Source organism: Oryzias latipes, chromosome 13 (assembly GCF_002234675.1).
Source record: "Oryzias latipes chromosome 13, ASM223467v1".
Classification (NCBI taxonomy): Eukaryota; Metazoa; Chordata; class Actinopteri; order Beloniformes; family Adrianichthyidae; genus Oryzias; species Oryzias latipes.
Window position 1 is genome coordinate 14,625,208 of NC_019871.2, and position 20,868 is coordinate 14,646,075.

The 20,868-nt window shown below is 38.6% G+C and overlaps 1 protein-coding gene and 1 long non-coding RNA gene across 2 annotated transcripts in view; one reads left to right on the forward strand and one right to left on the reverse strand.

The window, feature by feature from the left end:
* Positions 1–3,225: 3,225 nt before the first annotated feature.
* LOC105355424 lies at positions 3,226–9,193 on the reverse strand. The gene is made up of 2 exons (XR_909843.3): positions 4,157–9,193; positions 3,226–3,380 (listed from the first exon to the last, which is right to left on the reverse strand). It is a non-coding gene; the product is annotated as an uncharacterized LOC105355424 (long non-coding RNA).
* Positions 3,371–20,868, forward strand: part of arhgap35 (Rho GTPase activating protein 35) — a 58,962-nt gene continuing 41,464 nt past the window's right edge. The window contains exon 1 of the mRNA XM_004075657.4: positions 3,371–4,047. The gene's annotated coding sequence lies outside the window, so the exon portion shown is untranslated. The remainder of the gene's footprint in view (positions 4,048–20,868) is intronic.

Consider the following 20,868-nt stretch of genomic DNA (forward strand, 5'->3'; position numbering starts at 1 on the left):
GTAGAACTGCCACAGACACTACAGCAGCCATGGCTACAGACGAAAATAACAAAAGTCTAATTTGTATAGTATTCAATATTGTTTCATAACGAGTTAACTTTGGAATAAAACCCTGGTCTTTTTTATGTATTTGCAATTTAACATATTTTCCTCTTTTATAACTGCAAAGGAGAAATGTGGACTTCCTGATTTAATTTAAATGCTTGGGGAGACTGGGATTATCAGATATTGCACAACTGCAGCAGAAGGAATGTGTTTCCCCAAGGACCCAGCAAAAATTCAGCTGCAAATGTTGAAGAGGTTGAGGTCAGATAGGAAAAAAAACATGTTTATTATAAATAAACTACAATAAAGAGAAGAAAAAAGCCAAAAATCCTTTGTAAAAACTTTTTCTTCTAGTTATTTCTTTCAGCAATGTTTTGGTATATGTGTAAAAAAAACAGCGGAACTCTGTTAATGTTTTGTAAAAAATAAAATATCTTAAATAGCATTGTAATTTATTAGTTCAAGTAGATTGCTTATACTGTGCCTTGTCTGTGTTGAAATAACCGAAAATGGATTTGAAAACAGAAGCAGATCGTTCAACAGAAACTTTGACCCATGTTAATCTTTCTTTGCAGTGGGGTCATGCAAATATTGCTAAAAACATTAAGTGATACGATTGGACAGAAAACCAAATGTGAGCTTTTAACCCAGCTTGAACATGTATTTTTTTGGTGGCATAACTCTCTCAAAATATGTATAAACACTCACTTTATTACAAATTCCCATCCCATGAAAAAACAAGGCAACTCACCCCCTGATAACAGTCATTAAATTTTACATTTGTCTTGTTTTTTCCATTGCAGGGTGGTTAAAATTAAAATAAAGTTTAAGCTTTTACTGTTATTTAAAAAGCAAACTTCAGCTTTAATGTTCTTGTTGTCACAAGTTGAATAGTTTCTCTTCAAACTCAGTCATGTAAAGAATGGTGAGAGGTAAATTCACTGACCTTGTTTTTGCACAACATGACCAATTTGAAAAAGTAACCAAAATATTTTTAATTAATCCTTTTGGATTGAAAATTTTAGTTGGCTTTTAAAGTAGGCCCACTTCATTCCGCTTTCAAATAACAGCCTGCATTTTTGCATCAAATGAAACATTTGTGCTCATCGTACATGTTTAAGTCTGGATTGGGCTGTTGGAAGACGTTGAGGGAGGGGCAGAGTCACAGGGAATTCATTCCGAACAAGGTCCCGCTGCAAAACATTAAACATCTGTTTGAGCTCTTAGCTTGTTGTCTTTACAACAAATCAGACAATTCTTAGTTGTTATACTGTCCTCCTTAGAGACACAACTTAATTATCATTCAGTGGCTGAACTAATCACAATGCAAACATCATCAAATGATTCTCCTAATAGATGACTTTTCAAATCCAATTGAAATGATTCGATTTTACCTTTTTTTTTTTTTTTTTTTAACTTGTCCTGTCCAACAGCTAGGCAAACAGATGAGAGCTGAGGGCCTCTTGTGTTGGACATATTTTATTTTAACAAGAGGGGTTATTCATCTTCAGACAAACCAAAGGTATGTCTGAATAAACCCCTTTTGTAATTGAGGCCAAACTTTATTAATTTCAATCATGTTTGAAAATCTTTGGTGTTGGACCGGACGGAAAAGGAAAGAGGGGAAGAAGAGAGAGGGACGTTAGAGAGAGAGGGGGGTAGGAGGGTGATAATAGGAGGGGAAGGGGGGTAAGACCATGAAGCAGCATAGAGCAGACAGGTTTACTGGTTGTTTATCGTTACGGTACGGTTCAAATGTAGTACAAAAAGGGCGATTTTACCTTTGACGGGACTGTTTTTTTACTTCTTGATTAGACTGATTGGACAAATCAATGTCCAACGTGGTTGTGTTTATTTTTTAACATTTGTGGCCCTGTTTAGTACTCAGAGTTTTTGTTCCTGCTACAAACCCTGCTTGTGTTTCATTCTCTTGTGGCCGCGCTGTTTCCAATTGCTATCACTTTGCTTCTTGGTGTGGTCACTTTGTGTCTTGGAAGATAATTTACGTTTATTTATGACTGCTTTCGTTTTCCTCTCTGTTTCCTTACGATGAAACAAAGGACTTTTCAGACTTTTGTAGACCCAGAAGGTCATTTACACCTCCTCAGAGGTAGACACCAAACTTAAGTGAATAAAAGTTTTTTTTAACTCTCCCTCGACCCTCCAACAGCCTCAGAGTTCAGATGAGAGCCACGTGAGGAGTTCAAAGTTAAAACCTACTCTTTTAGAGGTTATTCCAGTTAAGCAGCATACTGTGACTTTATCTTTACTAGTATTTCATTTGACATTTTGCTTTAAAACTGTCTAGGTTGGCTCCTGAAATGTGCATTGTTTTTTTCCCTCCTGTCTAAACACAAGCAGGGAGCCTCTTGCATTGGACAGATACTATTGTTGAACATGGTGTATGAGTTGTTGAGCCTTTACTTTATATTTATGAGTTATTCAATAATAACTGTTTAATATTTTAAGTTAAATGTGTTACATTTGAATCTTATTTGTTTTTATGTTGATCTGATTTGAAAAGTATTCATTTGTGTCACTGTATTTTTTATATATTGTAAATTTTATGAAGTGCACAAGTTGTTTTTATTTTTTAAGGATAAAATGTACAATTTAAATATGAAAGGTGTGTACTGTACCTGGGTATCACATTTTGACACACTTATTTTGTGTTTCGAGAATAAAAACTGTCTTTTGCCATGTTAGTTTTGCACAGTAAAGTAGTGCAACTTAAATTCAGGTAAATGCTGACACATTTAGCTTGTTTTAGTTTCTGTCCTCTGTGGTAAATGTTGGTTGTTTCACCCCTGTTTGGGACTTGTATTATTATTTTTGGAAAAGTCTACATCTTTGGCTAAATGACACTGATGCCAACCAGGTTAGACTTGTTTCTTTTTTTTCAAAGCTACTATTTGCAACAGCTGTTTTGCTTTACCATTAAAAAAAACCTATGCATATTTCTAATTCAGACTTTTCAGATTTTTTTTAATTGCTTATAAGACAAATCATCTGGTGGGTTTATTTTTTTGTAGTAATGAGTCTTGGCAATACAGTTTTATTTCCTTTTTAAACAGACCCACCACTGCAAGTGTTGAGGCCCTTTTACCCAATTTTTCAGTCTAATAAACAAAACCACTTTCTAAAGTGCGAGGAAAGTTAGATACCAGACACAACATTTCATCACTTTTTGTGCCATGTTTTTATTGAAAAATCAATGTTGCTCCATGGTGTGTTGTTGTGTACTGTCAGGCATCGCCAGTACCAACAGCGTGCTTGTTGTAGTTGTGTCCACGAACCACTGGGCGAGAGTCTTTCTGTGAGCAGGAGTGGAGATGCTGGATTCACAAGGTCCGCCATTATTGGGAAGCCGGAAAAAAAAAAAGAAGCGAAGGGAGTGAGGGGCAGAGGGATAGACAGAGCGCGTCACACATTTTCTCCAGCGAACGGCTCTAGTACATCAGAAAGGAGATCTCGGGGCTTCCTCGCGCGCCTCCGCACGCGGAAAACACCGTCCCGCTGATTTACGGACGCTTTTGGGACCGCGTTTCCTGCCGACTCTTGTGTTTGGGACTCGACAGAGGCGAATGAGAATCGGTCAAAACAACGTGGTGGCGGAGCCAAGAAGGGAAAACACACCGAAACAGCGCTCTGCAACGCCTCCCATTTTTTTCCTCTTCGTAATACGTTTGCAGTCGCTGTGAAAGGACGCGAGTTTGAGGGACATTTTCCCCCCGCTGCTAATTTAATCAGTATGATGTATTAGTTTATTTCCGATTCAGAGACAGCAATCCTCCACTTCACTTGTCCAGAAACTTCAAACAGTCATTTCATGTCTGCGGGAGCAGACGGGCAGACAGCGTGTTTACCAGACCAACTGAAAATAATCGATGTGAGTTTTTAGGGAAGCGTTTCCCCTCCCAAACACACACGTTTGTGTTTTAAAGTCTTTTCCCAACTGAGGAGCACGGATGAAGAACCGAAGCGCGAGACTGGACTGATTTGGTACGTAGACGCTCCTTATTTCCCCTTTCAACGGCGTTCATGTAACAATTAGACAGTTTTTTCAGAGGAAGAGAAGCATTTAAGGGCGAACATGGACATTTTTCCTCACCTGCTGCTCCAGTTGCGCCAAAGTCCAGGCAAAATCGAGAAACTGGGAGTCGACCTCATTTCGCTTGAGGGCAGACATGATTTTATGGCCCCCAAGTACCTCAAAATGATCATAATTATAATACTTAAGATGATGCTCGGGGTGTATACTTAATAAAGCAGTTTGTAGGGCAAGTCAGGGTAACCATGAGCTTGTTAAATGTTAAATTTAGAGAATAAAGCTAAAAAAAACCTGGTTCTATCCAAACATTAAATTGTTTATACAACAAACACCTGGAATGCATTGGTCTTGTCAGGCCTGGGGAAACTCCACACCATGTCATACTTTAAAAAAAAAAAGTGGGGTGAGGGGGTGGGACAACCACTCAAACTGTTGAAGCAATAACATGTTGGGGTTTGACCAAAGATGGACTGTGCATTTTCTCCCTGATTGCTGTGTGAAAAACCTGGATTACCAGTATGTTTTGCTTGTCAGTTGGTGTTCCCCTTATGTTAATGACCTTTTTTTGTTTGCTTTCATTTTTATGTTTTACTTGTGCTTCTCACCAATCCAGGCTTTCATAAGGCAGAGGCCATTGCATAAACTCCTTTTCCGTGAAAAATATTTTTGATCTCAGCAGAGTGCATCCCTGTGACTCAGAATTAACGCCACCAATTGGCTCCTCTAATAATCCAGCAACATAACTCTATACTTCTATATATATAAGTATATATATTGATGATGGAACTGCTTTGACTCAAGGTTATGTGAATAGGGCATTTTTCTTGCAGCCACTCCCTTTCTGTCGGTGTCCTTCCAGTGCTCTCCTCTAGAAACGCTCCTTAAAGATAACTAACATACTGCTTTAATATTGTCTGAATGAGTTCTAGGGGGGTGACCGTGTTGACGAGGATAACGCCTTATCACACGGCAGTAAAGGCAGGAATGTGCTTTACTGCTAATGCTGTGTCATTGGCTCATTATTTACAGTTACTGGTCACTGCTAGATAGTAGGGAAAATTCCCCCAAACAGGAACTTTGTCATTGGATGATATCCACACATGTATTGGTGCTGTGGATTTGTTGGTCGTGTTTTGGCTGAACACTTTCGGGAAGCTTCTATGCATAGTGATAACTTTATTTAAGGGTACGATACTTGGAAGGAAGTGAACATATCTCTAAACCTTCCTGTGAAGACCGTCTTGGTGCACTCAGGTGAATATATGAACAGCTGTCAGCACTTCTGCGCTGTGCTTGATTGGGCCCTTTGCAAGGCAGTCACACCTCTCCAGGAAGCCTCATTTTCTTCCATTTGCTCAGGCAACATGCTAGCTGGTCTTCTTTCCTTGAACTCTGGCTTGCCTCAGGGTTGCTGATTGGATTGTGAAGCCTTGAGTTTGTACATGCTCATCAGATTAGGGGAGTTTGTCTTTACTCACTAGGACGCCGGCTACAAATGGGCTTGGATCTCTTGCATCATGTTGGAGAAGAAATTCAGTAAAACACAAGATATGGGGGTAGCCTAATGTCATTTGCAAAATAAGGATCACTGAACTTTCGGATCCATCTTCAAATCTGCGTCCCCATGAGGAGACAAAGATTAAAAGTGTGAGATTTTACTTTCACAAGCCACTTCATTTAAATGAAAACTTTCACCTGCTTTTTAAATTTCAATTGACTGCCATTGTGATGGCCATGTCTATAAAAAGGATGTCAAACCTTTCCTTTTGTTAATTTATGCTGGTCACTAAATTTCCTCTGTCGTGTGTTTCTTCAGAATTTTGCTTGTTAGTCAGTATTTGATTGAGAAAGGGGCTAATTATAGCGGGTAGCTTTGGAGTTTGGTGGACCGGATTACTGTCGCTCTCCTCTCAATGGCCGCCTTGTTCTAGTGGCTGATTATTAGGCAGTGAAAGTGCATTCTGGGATGATTGTATCTGAATTTCCATCAGAACGTTTGTCTGCTTCAGCAGAACTGAGGTCCTCTTCACTCCCACAGTGGGTCTTCTCCCTTGCTCATTATAGAACTACAGATGGGGATAGGCTGACATAAAGGCCTCTGTAGTGTCTCTCCTCTGTTGGAGCCAGCACAACCCTGAATGCTGGACCACCAATTTTATGTATGAGTGAACAGACCCTAAATCAACATCAATATTTGTACCCAGGATATGTTCAAGACAGAAAACGGTTTGGATGAAACACTGGCCTTTTTTCTATTCTTTTTGTATTTGGCTAACAAATTGTCTCTCTTTAAGATTTGAAAGTAGTTCTGAATTTAGCCAGTAAGAGGCATAGATTGCCTTCCCTCTTTAACTCCAACTTCGTTTATAATGGTATTGCTTTTTCAATACAAATACATTATTAATTGGTCATTCTACTGAAAATTGAGTGCTTTGGATATGATTAATGTCTGAAATATTGGCTTAGTAACTCTGCTGAGGGACTGCAACAGTGAACTTCATATTTCCAGGCAAAAAATGGATTGAAATGCTGGAATTTGAGTGACCATGGAGATGAAGGACCAGGATGTAAGTCAGAGAGGCATGGTAACCTTTGGACGTCATGGCTTGGGTGCTTTTCAATACACAATGACACAACGGAAGAGTGAGGACTACAGGCTGTGGTACTTCAATGTTGGTGGAAAGAGAACAGAATCTGAGATTTTGGGGGGGGGGCAGAGGAGACAGATTAAAGTCGATTGTCAGTGGGAAAACAGCAGCAAGAAGACTGAGAGTGAAGCAAAGCGTGAGCAAACTGCTGCCAGTTTCTGCTTCAGGCTGTGTTCCTGGTATGTGCCCTTTTAGCTCTGTGCTCAGGGATCAACCAATCAATGACTGTCATAAGTAACCCCACTGCCTGGCTATTGGCCACGGCTGAATTCCATGAATCAGCATGTCCGTAGATAAGATGTTATGATTGAGTCTCTGCCAGTGAAAGGAGGCCACCGCTCAAAGTTCAATAGGTTGGATTTCTGCTGCTATATTTGCAAATACAAAGTTTGTTTCAATCGAAAATGCACTTGCATCTCAGCAAAGCCTTAAATCCCCTCCAAAGGTTGTTCGCTGTGCAGTGAGCAACCCTAAAAAACAGATTTGGAATGCTTCATTATGTGTTATGGCTGTAATAGCCTCTTAATTGTTTTTGGACAAAGTTTGTTGTATCTGCTGCGGTTATGTAATACACTGAAATGATGAAAACACTGCCACAAGTCTCTGGAGCAAAGAGGGATTGCCACAAAATGTGCCTACACAAATATTAAAGGATAAACCTGAGAATGGTTCTAATCTGTGGAGAAAGAGTTACACTCCATCCCTCATTAACTTGAGAGTTTTGATTTTTGCTTTAACATGTTGTACTGACTTACCCCTATTTCAGTTTTTAGTCCATCTGCTTCATTGTCTTAATTCAGCTTGACAGAACAGGAGACGTTCCTGTATGTTTTTCACTGCAACTTCTGTCTAATTGTGCTGTTGGGTTTCCTTTAGGAAGGAAGTCCACCAATCCCATACAAACAGTGTTTCTGCAATGGTTATATTTTGAGCTAGAAGTAGTGGGAAGATTAGTGCTCAGGGTTAAAGGTGAATGGAGGTGTTATTGTCAGTTTAATCTTAATTTGTTGCATGGAATTCTGGGTACCCAGTTTTGAGAAGTAGATAGATTTTGATAACCATGAGTGACTATTGTGACTTTTTCCACCTTTTTCGAAGTTACCTTAAGCTTATAATCAAAATGTTACTTTTTGCCTATATTGTGATGGAACAAGTTTATCTCTTAAGGGCATAGCAGCTGTACTTCAGGGGTGTTCTTCAGTATTTTGTGCAAGGGTTGGTGGGTGTTGGCAGCTTATCACTGGGTTAGGCATACTCGTAGATACTCAAATCGAACAGCCATATGGGATGTTTGAAAGTCAACATGGTCTCAGCCATGTTCTGTCTTAATAACCTGCAAAATGAGGCTGCTTTGCGGGGGGGGAAGGGGGGGGGGGGGATTTGGTTTGCTGGTGTAAAATCCACAAGAATGTGGGAAATAAAGGTTTCCCTGCAGGACAAAGTGTTATCAAGTATTTTTCACGTTCTCTTTCATGGAAATACCTGGTACAATTTTTTTTTTAACCAAAACTTGAAACAGAGGGAACTTTGCTGCCAGGTTGCAAAAGTTTTTTTGTTGCTGTTGCAAACTGTTTCTAAGACATGAGTTAACCATCAACATAATATCCAATGTTCTGTGGGATCATTAAGTATGAGATGCAAGAAAAAAGAAACACAATCAGGTTTAATGTATCCATAGGATTTATTGACTAGCTATGGAAATTCCGAGTCATAATATTCTGTAATGTTTATGTTGTGATTTGTTTCGCAGGCATCTTAATGTATAAAAGTTGTTGCATACCATTTACAGGATGTCTGCAAACTGCAGAAAACTTTAAACTCAAAAGCTCATGTTTAATGCCTTAGGCTAAGGTCATAACGTACAGATCCCAGAAAAAGAAAGAAGACACGAAACTTCTGAACCTTAAGGGAAATCCATCTGATTGCCCTTGAACAAATGAAAATGAACGTTTGACTTTGATTACTGACCTTTTGGTGCAAATACGTGACACCACAGACACTATCTCAACACAATTTAAATGTAATCAATCAACATCTGACATGGACCCTTTAAAAGTAGATCAAAATCTTCTTTTTGTTAAAACTTCATAAGTTGATAATGAAATCCCTTGTCTCAAGTTTTGTCCCCTACAATTGTTTTCAGAAAACATCAAACAGAAAGTAGAAACCTGATTTTTATTCAAAGCTGTGTTTAAGTGTTGGGGTTGACAACAATGGGTTGAGACGAATTGCTGTAGAATCATTTCTCTCTACACTTTGTTAATCATTATATGAAAACATTTTTCGGAGTTGAAACAATTTAAAGCCAGCAAAATGTGTGCGAGAACGATAAGTGCACGATATGAGGAAAACTCGCGATATGCGATATTAGAGATTAATATTGCAATAAGGATATAATTTGTGGTGTATATAAACAAATAGCAAAATAACCAAAACATCATTCCCATTTCATTGCAACAGTTTAAAAATTGTACTCCAAATGACCCTCGTCGACATAGGTGACAACACCTAACACAATAGGCCTCCATCCGATTGGCAAACAACGTGAAGGCGTCCATCCGATTGGTCAAATGCATAAAGAGATTTGTTAAATGGTTCAAGCTGCCATAAGATTGTTTTAGCACATTTAAGGTTTATGATTTATAGCGATTTTCGCCGTCTTTTGCAATCTGCAAATTGCAGAGCTGGATATTGCGATAACGCTAAATTTGCGGTATATTGTGTAGGGCTAATAGGCTCCTTTTGTAAAGATCTCTCTCTGGATTTTGGTTTGTGCCCTGCAACATTATGAATGTTGTAAGTATTTGTTAGTACTTCTGTAAATGTAAGCTGACATTGCTTGTGTATAATGTTTTGTGACATATGTATGTATGTGGTGTCTTTTCCACACTTGTACTATCCAAGTCCATGACAACTTTATTGGAAGTAATTTTATTGAAACACCTGCAGCATTCAGATACAGAGAACTGACGTGCAGAGAAAGGGGGACTTAAAGTGCCCCGATTCAAACCTGTTCTAATTAAAGATGGCAGCTTTAATCACAGAATGATACGCATCTGAGGAAAGGGAAGAGTAACCGTAGTAGACCTGAAAAGGAAGGAAAGAAAAAGAAATCCCTTGACAAACAACCAGACAAGTGTGGTCTGACTTCTGATGTCTCTCCAGCGCACTTGAACTTTTGAGATGTGATTTTATTCTTAAAGTTTATCTTTGAGCACAATAATAAAAATCACACCTTTTCTGTTCACAAAGTTACAGGAAAAAAGTACAAATTTGTTCAATAAAAAAGGGAGTAAGAAGCCGATGCTTACTCCCCTTCTGTCTGTCAGAGTTCTCAGTCAAGGATCCAGTGGACATTTCACTACTTTTCCTCTTAAAACATTTTCTTTGCATTTTATTTTAAATAAATCTATGTTTAGACATTGTTTTAAACCCTCTACTATGCTCAAAAGATCTCTTCTGGTGCTTTCCCTTTCATAACCTTTGATTGTCACACAGCATTTTTCAGTTTATTTTCCTATAGCACTCTCCATCCGACTTCTGGGTTTGGCCTTGAGTGATGCAGTTTTAGCTTTAGTTGTAGTTGAGGACAAAGGAAGGACAACTCCTTGTCACTAGATGTTTGCTTCATTTGGCACTTAAGGGGAATCTGGCCACCACTCATATTTCCTTTGGTGTCTCCCAAATGAGCAAGGACTGATATGGTCCCTTTCACATTTGAGGGCAGATTTTGCTTGGCTATGATAACTTCTGTTTATTCTTAAGCTTTTCCTGGGTCTTATTTGAGCAGGAGGTTGTAATTTAGCAACTCTTATTTGAAAGGTCTCAAAAGTTGTATGATTTTTTTTTTTTTTTTTTTTAACTTGAAATAGTCAACATGTGACAGTCATTTCACTAAATAGCTTCTGAAGATATGCAAAGCCATTACAGACATGAGTTTTGTTTATAATTATTTCTGTTCAGCAGCTGTATGATTGTTGACATATTGTTTTTGAGAGGAGTACATTTTCTTAAGGCATTTGATATCACTCACAGTAAACTACTGAGAGCTCACCTTAGTGTTCTTAACCTTACCCCATCTCGTTTTTGGCCCAAACTAGAGCTTGTACACACCCAGGGTTGATGAGTAAGCTCTGCTGGATCCGCCGTCGGCAGGGCCTGCAATTATCGATTGCAGTAGCACAGCCTGTCATCCAGCCACCACTTAGCTAATGATGTCCCTGCCGTTGTCTCACAGTTTGGAAAACAGCCATAAAACAGGACGTCTGACGGGAATGGCGGCATTGGAGGAAAGGATGGATTTAAATGATATGTAACCACACTTAAAGTAGTGTGTGAGCAGAGTCGAGCTGTGGGAAGCTCGACTCTCAACTGCAAGGATGGTAGTTTTGTCATCTTTATTACTGTGCTGCTATATGTGTTGGCCCTCTTTTCTATTTATTTATCAGCTGATTTCACATGAGAACATGTAGTTTGGTCTTACTCAGTTCAGCTTCTGTTAAATATCCCTGGTAGACAAATACGTTTGTCTTTAGGTGATACACATCAGTCAATTGACATCAAAAACATTGCTAAATTCATTAGGTTTGTAATTATCCAAATCATTCTAATTTTAGACAATTGTCTTAACTGGATTCTAATAATAGCCTAAAAAGTGACCAACAGATTAGATCGATGGTGTGTTTGGTGTATTGCCCCTACTAAGCAAGCAATGAGCAACAGTGGAGACGAACTCTTCTTCCACATAGAAGAACAAGAAGAAAACCTCCAGCAAAACCAGGGTCAGGATCAGCAACTATGAGAAAACTGCAGGAAGACATATGGACCTAAAAACAGTAGAACATATGTTACACAACAAGTGATGCATGTTAGTTAAAGTAAAATTCATGAATGCATCCATAAATAGAAGGGAGAAAAAACACCGAAACGTGAATGGCATTTGTGGTGAATAAATACTATTTTAATTCTATTGATGAAAAGGATTGTTTATTTTTTTTCCTTGCAATCCGAAATGTTGCATTTCATTGATCAAAATTTGCAATTTTCACAACCTGCTTTTTAAGTGATAATGCACACAGGCTCGGATAGCATGGGCATATGCCTGCATTATGACATTAGTTGATGTTACTAGAAAACAGCATAGAAAGGCTTAAGAATCGCAGCATCAATAAAAAAAAAGCTACTTTCAAAGTAATTTTTAGAACTTAATGAAACTCTTAGGACATTCAGTAAATTTTGGTTGATTTTATTTATTTCCTGTGGGTTTGCTTAGGTTTGATGAGGGAAACCAGTTGTTGCTAATATTTATGAAAACTATCTGAAGTGCATAAAACTGCTGCATTGCCCTGTGCCATTTTAGAGAGCTGTAAATGGATTCCTGTTGTTGGGTTTTTGAGCAGATGACATGGGTCATTTCTCTTGATCCAATACCATAATTTCCCAGGATGCAGTAGTGGCCCTAAGGTCCATAGCTGTCATGTCAGAGGTCATTTCCTGTTGCAGTGTTCCAGCAGCTCCTGAAGATCCACCATTTTGTTACAATTCTGATAATGATTAGATGAGTGTGGACTTTGTTTGCTGGTAAGTTTATTTGGAGTCATGTTTTTTTAACTTCTATATTACAAGAGAAAATACTTAAGAACAGCTGGATAAGATAAGTAGTAGAGATTTTCCCAGGAATTCCCCAGATTCAAAAGTTCTTCCTACTCTTTCAGTAAATTTACTGGAAGTGTTGTCAAGGTCAAGTTGTGGATGGCACAGCACAAGTGGGAGGCTAGATCACCTCTTAAAGTTTCCCTTTTTGAAGTACACGACATGCTTTTCAATAGAGATGGTTTCACAATAGTTTGCTGAAGTGCTCTTTTCTAATAGTACTGTTGAATGTAAAATTGCTGATTTGTGAATTGCAGCTAACCACAAACCCAAGGGCGCACAAGTCTAGCCTCTTCTTTTGTAACATTTTCTGGCTTCCGTGTATGCTCAAAGTTGAGAAGATAAAAGTAAGGGAAACATGGGTGAAGAATGTAAACATTTCTGGGAGTTGTTTTTGGTTTGAAGGTTATTCAGAGAGGACAGCCCTACCACACAACGGTGCGCATTAGTCACTGTCGCTGGAGAGCGAAAATGCAAGCAGTTCTACCCAATGAGGGAAAAGGTTGCTGGGAATGCACTCTGTCAGGTCAAGATGAACTGGGTCTGTTATAGCCTAAATCCATCTTATGTCTGGAATGAAAAAGAGCTGGTGAAAGGTGAGCATTAACTAAACATCTTGATAAACTTAAATCCAAAGACTCCTACATTTCTGCATTCAGTTTTTGCAAAAGAGAGAAAATTCATCTGCACTAAGTGCAACGGTAAATTAATCATTTTAAGTTACAGTTGAACAATTACAATTTTTATTCTTGGAGCAAAAAACTACGGGAATAAATAATCCAACAGTGGATTTTCTTTGTGCTTATTTATGTATATTTTAATATCTGTTATCAACTATTTTAAACTACTAATATTCAAGTTTCTTTCTTAGTTCACAGAAATAAATAGATCTTTGATTCATTTTGTTTATAATATTTATTGCCAGCGATTAAGCCATTGTAAACCTGTGGCAATACTGTTGTGACTTTATAGCTAATTTCTAAAATGAAAATAAAAAAGAAATGTTGACAACAAGGACCACCTCTTCCAGGACTAGATGAAATTGGCATATTTTCTCAGTGAAAATGAAACAACTGTGTCAGCCTAATGGGCCAAGAGACTGTAGCTGTTTTCAGGGAGATGTAGTACCAGACGAGACATGCTAACTACGACGAGCTAATTTAGTGTGAACGGTGCAAATAAACGGACAAATCGACAATAATGTTTGTAAAAACATTTAGATGTATTTGTTTTCTCTGCAAAGAAATTAAAAGTATACCCTTGCATTAAAATGTTCAATAAATAGTTCATTTGCATTTAATAATATTAAAATAATCAGGCTGAAGGGTTGGCACTTAAACATTTTCACCTCACCAAATCTGTCCCGGTTTGCCAAAAGGTTGGACACTCCTGTATTAACACCTAAATGCCAAAAAGACATTAGGAATTAAACTTTGATTATGACTGCCTTTTTTGTAGACTGTCGTCCATCCATCCATTTTCCCCCTTTTGGGGTCATGGGATTATTGGAGTTTATCCCAGCCACTGTTGGGAAAGGCAGGGTACAGCCTGGATGGGTTGCCAGTCCATTGCAGGGCTGCATGGAGTAGTCCGCGATGTAAATTCAATAGATATGCCACAACAAACCATTCTCCCTGTAAGTCAGAATTATCTTTACTTAAACTTCATGTGTCATCTATCTTTCACGTGTTCGTTTTAGTCTAACATGTGAAAGATGTTTTTCACAAAAAACATGACTTTCATGCTGTGTACATTCAGGTTTGAATGCACAGTGAAACATTTTCAGTAAATGTCATAAACTAGGTCAGGCACAATCCTGGTATCGTCAAATCATAATTTTTTTTATTGGTATTAATCCATGTAATAATATTAAGCATGAGACTTATAGGTGTGCACATAGCTGTCAGATCATTTCAGTTTTTTCCGTTTTATTGCAAATCTAGTTTGGATACTGTTGAGTAAAACAAACCAAACCGGTGATACAAACTAGTTTAACCTGTTTGTAAACCAGAGGTTTAAGGTACTACATGGTGTTTGTAAGACAGCAGTATCTCTGTTTACTTGAACGTTACACACTTCTACTTTTAATGATTCCGTTTTTGCATTCCAGGTGTTCCCATCATTCTGTCTCTCTTATGCCAGTATTTGACCATACTGTATGGAGTACCCCTAATCAGTTATGCAGTTCTGAGACTGTTCAGCTTTTAAACCCAAGCAGGGGCCTCGCCTTTTTCCCTCTTCCTGCTGCCAACCTGTCAAGAGATGGTGGTTGACAGAAGACATGGGTAGTTTATGTCAGCTCTCTTCTCAAAGGGATCTAGACGTCCGACGAAATTGGGCAACAATATCCAACTGTTAGACGGGAAGCCATGGCTGTAGAGAGAGAGAGAGAGAGAGAGAGGCAAAAGGATGGAAGGAACAGCTTGCTGTTGTTTTGCTTTGTTTATTTTTTCACGTCGGTGCTAAAAGCGGACATGCAGGATGTTAATGGTTAGAGCTCTGTTGCCAAAAAAACTGTGTGTGTGTGTATGCTCCATGGGATACAGGAACCATTTGGCGCATTATGAGGTTGAGGGATCTTGGTTTAAGTTTTATATCCGTTTTGTTATTGGTTTTCTTTGTATTCGTTGTTTTTGATGTGAAGACGAGAAGCTATGATTTCATGCTGTGAGAGTTTAGCCACTTAAAGCAAAGGTTCTGTGTGTCGGGTTGTAAACTTGTTCAGAGGGACTCTAATGTTCAACAGCATTTGCTAAACACTTGTGCAACGATTGGGAGATCTTTGCAGACGTGTGGAGTGTCGCTTCTGGGGCCCCCCCATTGTGTACCACGGTAAACAGTTCCCACTGCTTGCACAGCTGGGGCACACTCGATGGGGCTTTGCTTTGCACATGAAGAGGGACACGAAGAGATAACTGAAAAGCAGAGACGTGGTGAAAGTAGAATTGGGGGTGGGTGAAGAACTGCCGGACTGACGGAACAGAGGAATTCTGTCTGAGCCTTTGGGGCAGGATAGAAACTGCAAAAAGAAGCAGACGAGAGCGCAGAGAAAATGAGAGCAGAAAACTGATTATAAATGACAAATCCTCAGCTCCTTGCAACCAAATGGTTTTAGCTGTTGTATCCTAAGGGTGGGAATCTGCAACTGCATTAGCTCTGACTCCAGATCAATCTGTTGTATGTATTCTGTACGCATGTGTATGTGGCCTCAGCTAAATTCAACTGACACAGAAATTCATTTTTTCCCCTCCTCTCTTCTGTCCTGCCTTTGTCATCTAGCCTGTGTAGATGACTACGTGGAGCTGATTGGCTGGGCAGAAAGAGAGGGATGAGGGGTTTGTCGTCTAATCTGCCAGAGGTTCGTCACTGATGGGCCTCTGTAGAATGGCTTTAGCAAAATTACTGTTCCAGGGAAGGGCAAATCCCTTTTATCAGATAGGAGCTCTACCGTTATCTCTTCTTTCATTGCCGATTTACCTCTCCTTCTTGTCACCACATCAGTCAAGCTATTGGTGCAACCTTTTATCACTGCCTCTAAACCTGTTAGACTTAGAGTTTACTTCCATCAGTACTTATCCAAATCTTATAACTTATATTGTGCATCTACTTCTGTGCTTTGCACTTTATGCCCAATTCCGCTGTCTTTAAGAAGTTTGAGGTTTTACAATTGTCCCATTTTCACTCATCAGGAATAATTGATGGGCATAAAACGATCCAGGTAAAATCAAACTGCATAGTGATGTGCTAAAAGAGCTGTAAGATTTTGCGTCTGATACGTTATGGAACCATTTTCGAAAGAAGATGAGTCGAGATATGATTTAAACCTAAAGGGTCCCGTCTTCTAATTTCCAGACACGTTTTTAATACTTTTCAAGTGGAAGATGGATGTTACTCTTTCATCAGATGTGGAGCATAATAAAGTTTTAAACATGTTCTCGGTAACTTTATGGTACAAGCAGTGAAGTCTTTTAATCACTGGAAAGTGGCATCATCCATGGATCATTGCCAGCAAGACCAGAACAATATTGCCACAGCTCATTTTGCAAGTAAAAAATGTAAAAGAATTCTTAGGAATGAGAAAAATATACATTTTAAGTGGCTTGCGGTTTGTCACAGCTTTTGTTTAGGGAGTTTTTGGATTCTTCATAAAGTACAAAAATGGAATTTGAACCCTTTACATATTTTTCATATTCTGGTATGCTACAGATGGCCACCACTGTTTAATGTTGAGAAAGGCAAACCATGTAGATTCGGTTTTCTGAATGCCTAAGTGAACTTGCATTGGCCCGTCCTTTTTTTCTTTCATTAATGTCATGTGAGGGTAAATAAAAAACAGAACAAAAAAAACGCCACACAATATTAACTGCAGCTTGTTGAAATGTAGCCTTAACCCGAATTGGCAATGATTCTCTTTTGACCACTGGTAAAAGAGGCAACATGAGTGTGGTCATGTATAACTCTTGTAAAGTCCTCACACTTGGTGTTATTTGGTTGAGTTGTTGTCAGCTGCTCTGTTTATTGCCTCTGTGTGCTCATGTGTTTGTGTGGATGGACCAGTTTTCAGCATAGCCGTTTCCACCAACCGATAATGATTAAAATCCTATTGGCCTGCACTTTGTTAATCTTTCTCTGACTTTGTTTTGAGTTGCTACTCAGTGGCTGCTGTCGCAATATGCAGTTGATGCGGTGACGAGTCATCTGCTAGATAATTAACTGGGGAAAATGTGTGGACACATGTACAAAAGTTTGGTAAAACTCAAAAATAAAATGAGGATTTTGATTTTAGACTCAGTTTAGAAAAATCTGTTAATCACCACCAACACAATGGGGCTAAAAAAAACTAAATTTAACTTTACCAAAAAAAAAACATTATATTGTTTTAAATAGAAACTTTATCTGCTAGAAAAAAGTTTGTTCTATTCTATGGTTTTAAGCGGACGTAATTGAAAAATGTTAAGTTTAACCCATAAAAACCCAGACCCATTTTTCCTGAAAAATTAAATAATGTAGAATACGCCACAAATGAAGTGGACCACTAAAAACATTTGATATTTTTCTGTTCCACTGATGTCACCATGGGTCTTTACAGGTTAAATTTATGTTAAGCTAAAGTGCATGCTTTGCACACATTTTTTTATTTTACATTATTACCTGTCACTTCTTAACTATGGTATATAATTGGATATTTGAAATATCACCAATCAGTTTGCTTAGAAAAATATCACACCAATACTAAATGCTCAGTGGACCAGGCTTTGTGAGATTATATGGCACCAGTTTGGTTCATGAGAAGGTGACAGTACCAGTTCAGACATCAGTGTTGCATTATCTGAAATTTCATCCATCTTGCTTTGAAGATGGTAGGCTGTCTAACTTTGTGTCTCAGTTAATAAAAAGCTATGGAGAGACGAAAATTGGCCAGCCTAAGCAAATAACCTGTTACGACCCACTGCAGCTGTCTTACTGTCTTCAGGCTGAAATTTGCCATCATTTACCTGCTTCAGCAAGCTCACTCCCATCTGGACAAAGCAGGCAGTAGTGTGCAGATCATATTCTATGATTTCTATATTTCGTTCAACATGATTCAGCCTGCACTACTATGTGAAAAGCTTCAGAAAACTCAGTTGGGTGCCCCCATAACTGCCTGGAGCATTGACTACCTGACAGACCATAGTTTATAAGACTGAAAGGCAGTGTCTTTAAAAAAGTGGTCAGCAGCACAGGAACACCCCAGGGGACTGTACTGTGATCATTTCTCTTCACTCTGTACACCTCAGACTTCCACTGTGACTCAGTGGGAAGACTGCAGACTGTGTGGTCCTGTCGTGTGTTAGTAGTGGACTGCTTTGTGACATCCTGTTTGAACACTAATCTGATGAGGCAAATCAAGAAGAAGTTAGTTAAAATCTATTTTCTTTTCTTGATAGAAGAATTGAATCATGTGGTGTTAAACCAGATACCAAGTGTTCATCTGGACAACTGACTTAACGCAATGATGAGGCATAGATCGACTGTACTATATTACGAAATGTAGGCTCCTTCAGTCTTTGCAGTAAGATGTATTTCAAGATGTGGGTGTGAGAAAGCACCATGTACCGGTATTTGGATAATCAAGGGTCAAGCAACTGCTGGGATGCATTGACAGCAGCTGTTTTTCCAAGAAAAAACCTTTCAGATTTAACCAACTAACCAGGCCTTCTGCCATCTGGTGATCTTTAGAAAAGAGAATCCCAGCTGGGTGATGCCACCAATGTCCCGTCTTTCTAGTTCGTGTTGTCTTGCTACATTTCTTAATTTTCATCTCACCTTTTTTTCAAACATTTGAACCTATTATTTTTTTAACTCTGTAAATGTTTGTATTGTCCCAATCCAATGAGAAGTTATTTTACCCATCCTAAAATATAGAAGCTAAAAAAATGTCAACCTTTTTAAAAATGACTTTAGTTGAAGGACATTCCTGTGCAGTTGCTGTGAACGGGTGGAGAATGCTAATAATTTTTGTACGTTTAGCTGGTTTGCTGCTCTCAGAAGTGAACCAAAGACCAAAGCAGACTGAACTAACCGGAATGATCACACAGTTGTGTGATGTCGCCCAACTAAGACAGGAAATAAATGCAAGAAAGCGACCACTTTTTTAAAGACACTGCCTTTCAGTCTTATAAACTATGGTCATGTTTGGATAAGATGAGCTATCACAGTTGCCCAAAAAGCCTTACCCAAACCAAAGTGAACCAAACTTGCCAGTTTAATAGATGCCTTAATTCGTTGAATTATAGTGGGAGAAAGTAATACAGTTCGCTAGTAGTTAATCTCTGATAGGCGTTTTTTCGGGTCCAGTTTTAGCTGCTTTGCTAACAGTATTGAATGACAGTGGTCAGGATTAGTCGTTTAGTCAGCCCCACCCTTCTTTATTGACTCTCACTGCAGTCTACAAGGAGCACTTGCCTGTCTTTCTGCCTTTCAACACAGCTTGCCACACATATTCTCTTAACAGCTCAAGCTGTTAATGTTGCGGCAGTTAGCCATACAGCTTACACCAATGTCAAAGCCACTAATCTCTCTAGTATAAAGGCCAAGCAAGGGAATTTATGTTAGGCTGCTACAGGAATGAAAGGAAAGCGGAGAATCGTTTGAGCAGGTTGTCAGATAAGGCTCTTGTGCTTTCTGTGTGGTGCTTTTTAAACCACGTTAAGCTGCTTAATTAAACATAATCTACAGACCCCAGACTGAGGCGGAACTAATGAAATTAAAAGACTCAAATCCCATCCTGCCATCACACTCTTCTACACCACACCATCACTTGTGGTTCCCTGCCTCATCTGTGCTCTGTCCTCTCCACTGCCTGCCATCACACCCCAACCCCCCTTCCTCCGTGCTTTGAACTTTCATCTTCCTTATTTTCCACTTTTTTCCTTTTAAAACTGGTTCTTCTTCCATCACACCTTCAAAGTTTGACTAGTCTCCATGACAACCTTGGAGATTTATCCTCGATCTATATCTCAAGCTGTGTAGAGATCAGTATGTTTTTACTTTGATAGGCACAGTTTGTTTTCTCTTAAAGGAGTGAGTGAATTGTTGGTATTACAAAAACACAAAAACATTTTTCTGTCATCTAAAACACAGACGTTTTGCAGTGTGCTGACTATATACACTTAATGTGCAGAACTTTTAAAACATTTATAAGAGAAGTGTTTACAGATTTCATTTCTGTAATTGGAAAATTGATGAATGTTTAAGGAATCTGTAAATTTGCACTTTTGAACTTATGTTGCTTCAGATGGAAACATCAATGTATAGATGGTCCCTGTCCACATGCCTCAGTCATAGTGTCATTGTGTTATTTTAATTTTTTTTAAAACAAGTAGGCTATAAGTTGTGCTGTTTTTAAAACATATTTTTTGGAATAATGAGTGCAGTTGTTTGTGGCTCCAGTGTTTAAATTCAGTCAGCTCAAAGTTGGATCCATCTAAGTATGTGTTTATCTTAAAAAAGGGTTAAATAGATTTGTTGTTTTACTCAGCTGTAACCCATGTTCAAAAGTGTTTTCGTCCTTTTTTGATTTTAAGTATTGGCAGTCTGAACAAAAAACAACTTTGGCTATTAGACAATGTGCTGTGATTTTTATATTTGACCAAGAAGTAAAGAAGGTGATGCAGTTTTGTTTGTCATGAACAGCTTTTAGTTTAATCTTGATCTTATCTAAACATTTCCCTTGGTTAAACCAGCTTTAGGGTTGGGAGTAAAATCTACCTTTTTAGTTCTCTAGCTTGAACCTTTTTTTTTTTATAAACCTGTTTGTTGTCTGGGAAGATTCATTCCATTCCCGGATGGTTCCAAAGCACAAAACGTTTTTTAAGAAGGTCATCTGCACTTTGTTTTGTAAATTAAAGACATTCACCTCTTACTCAAGAGGCTTATTTATTGATTGTTGATTTTTGTTGATCCAGTCTCCTGGGACGACCCCAGCCACCT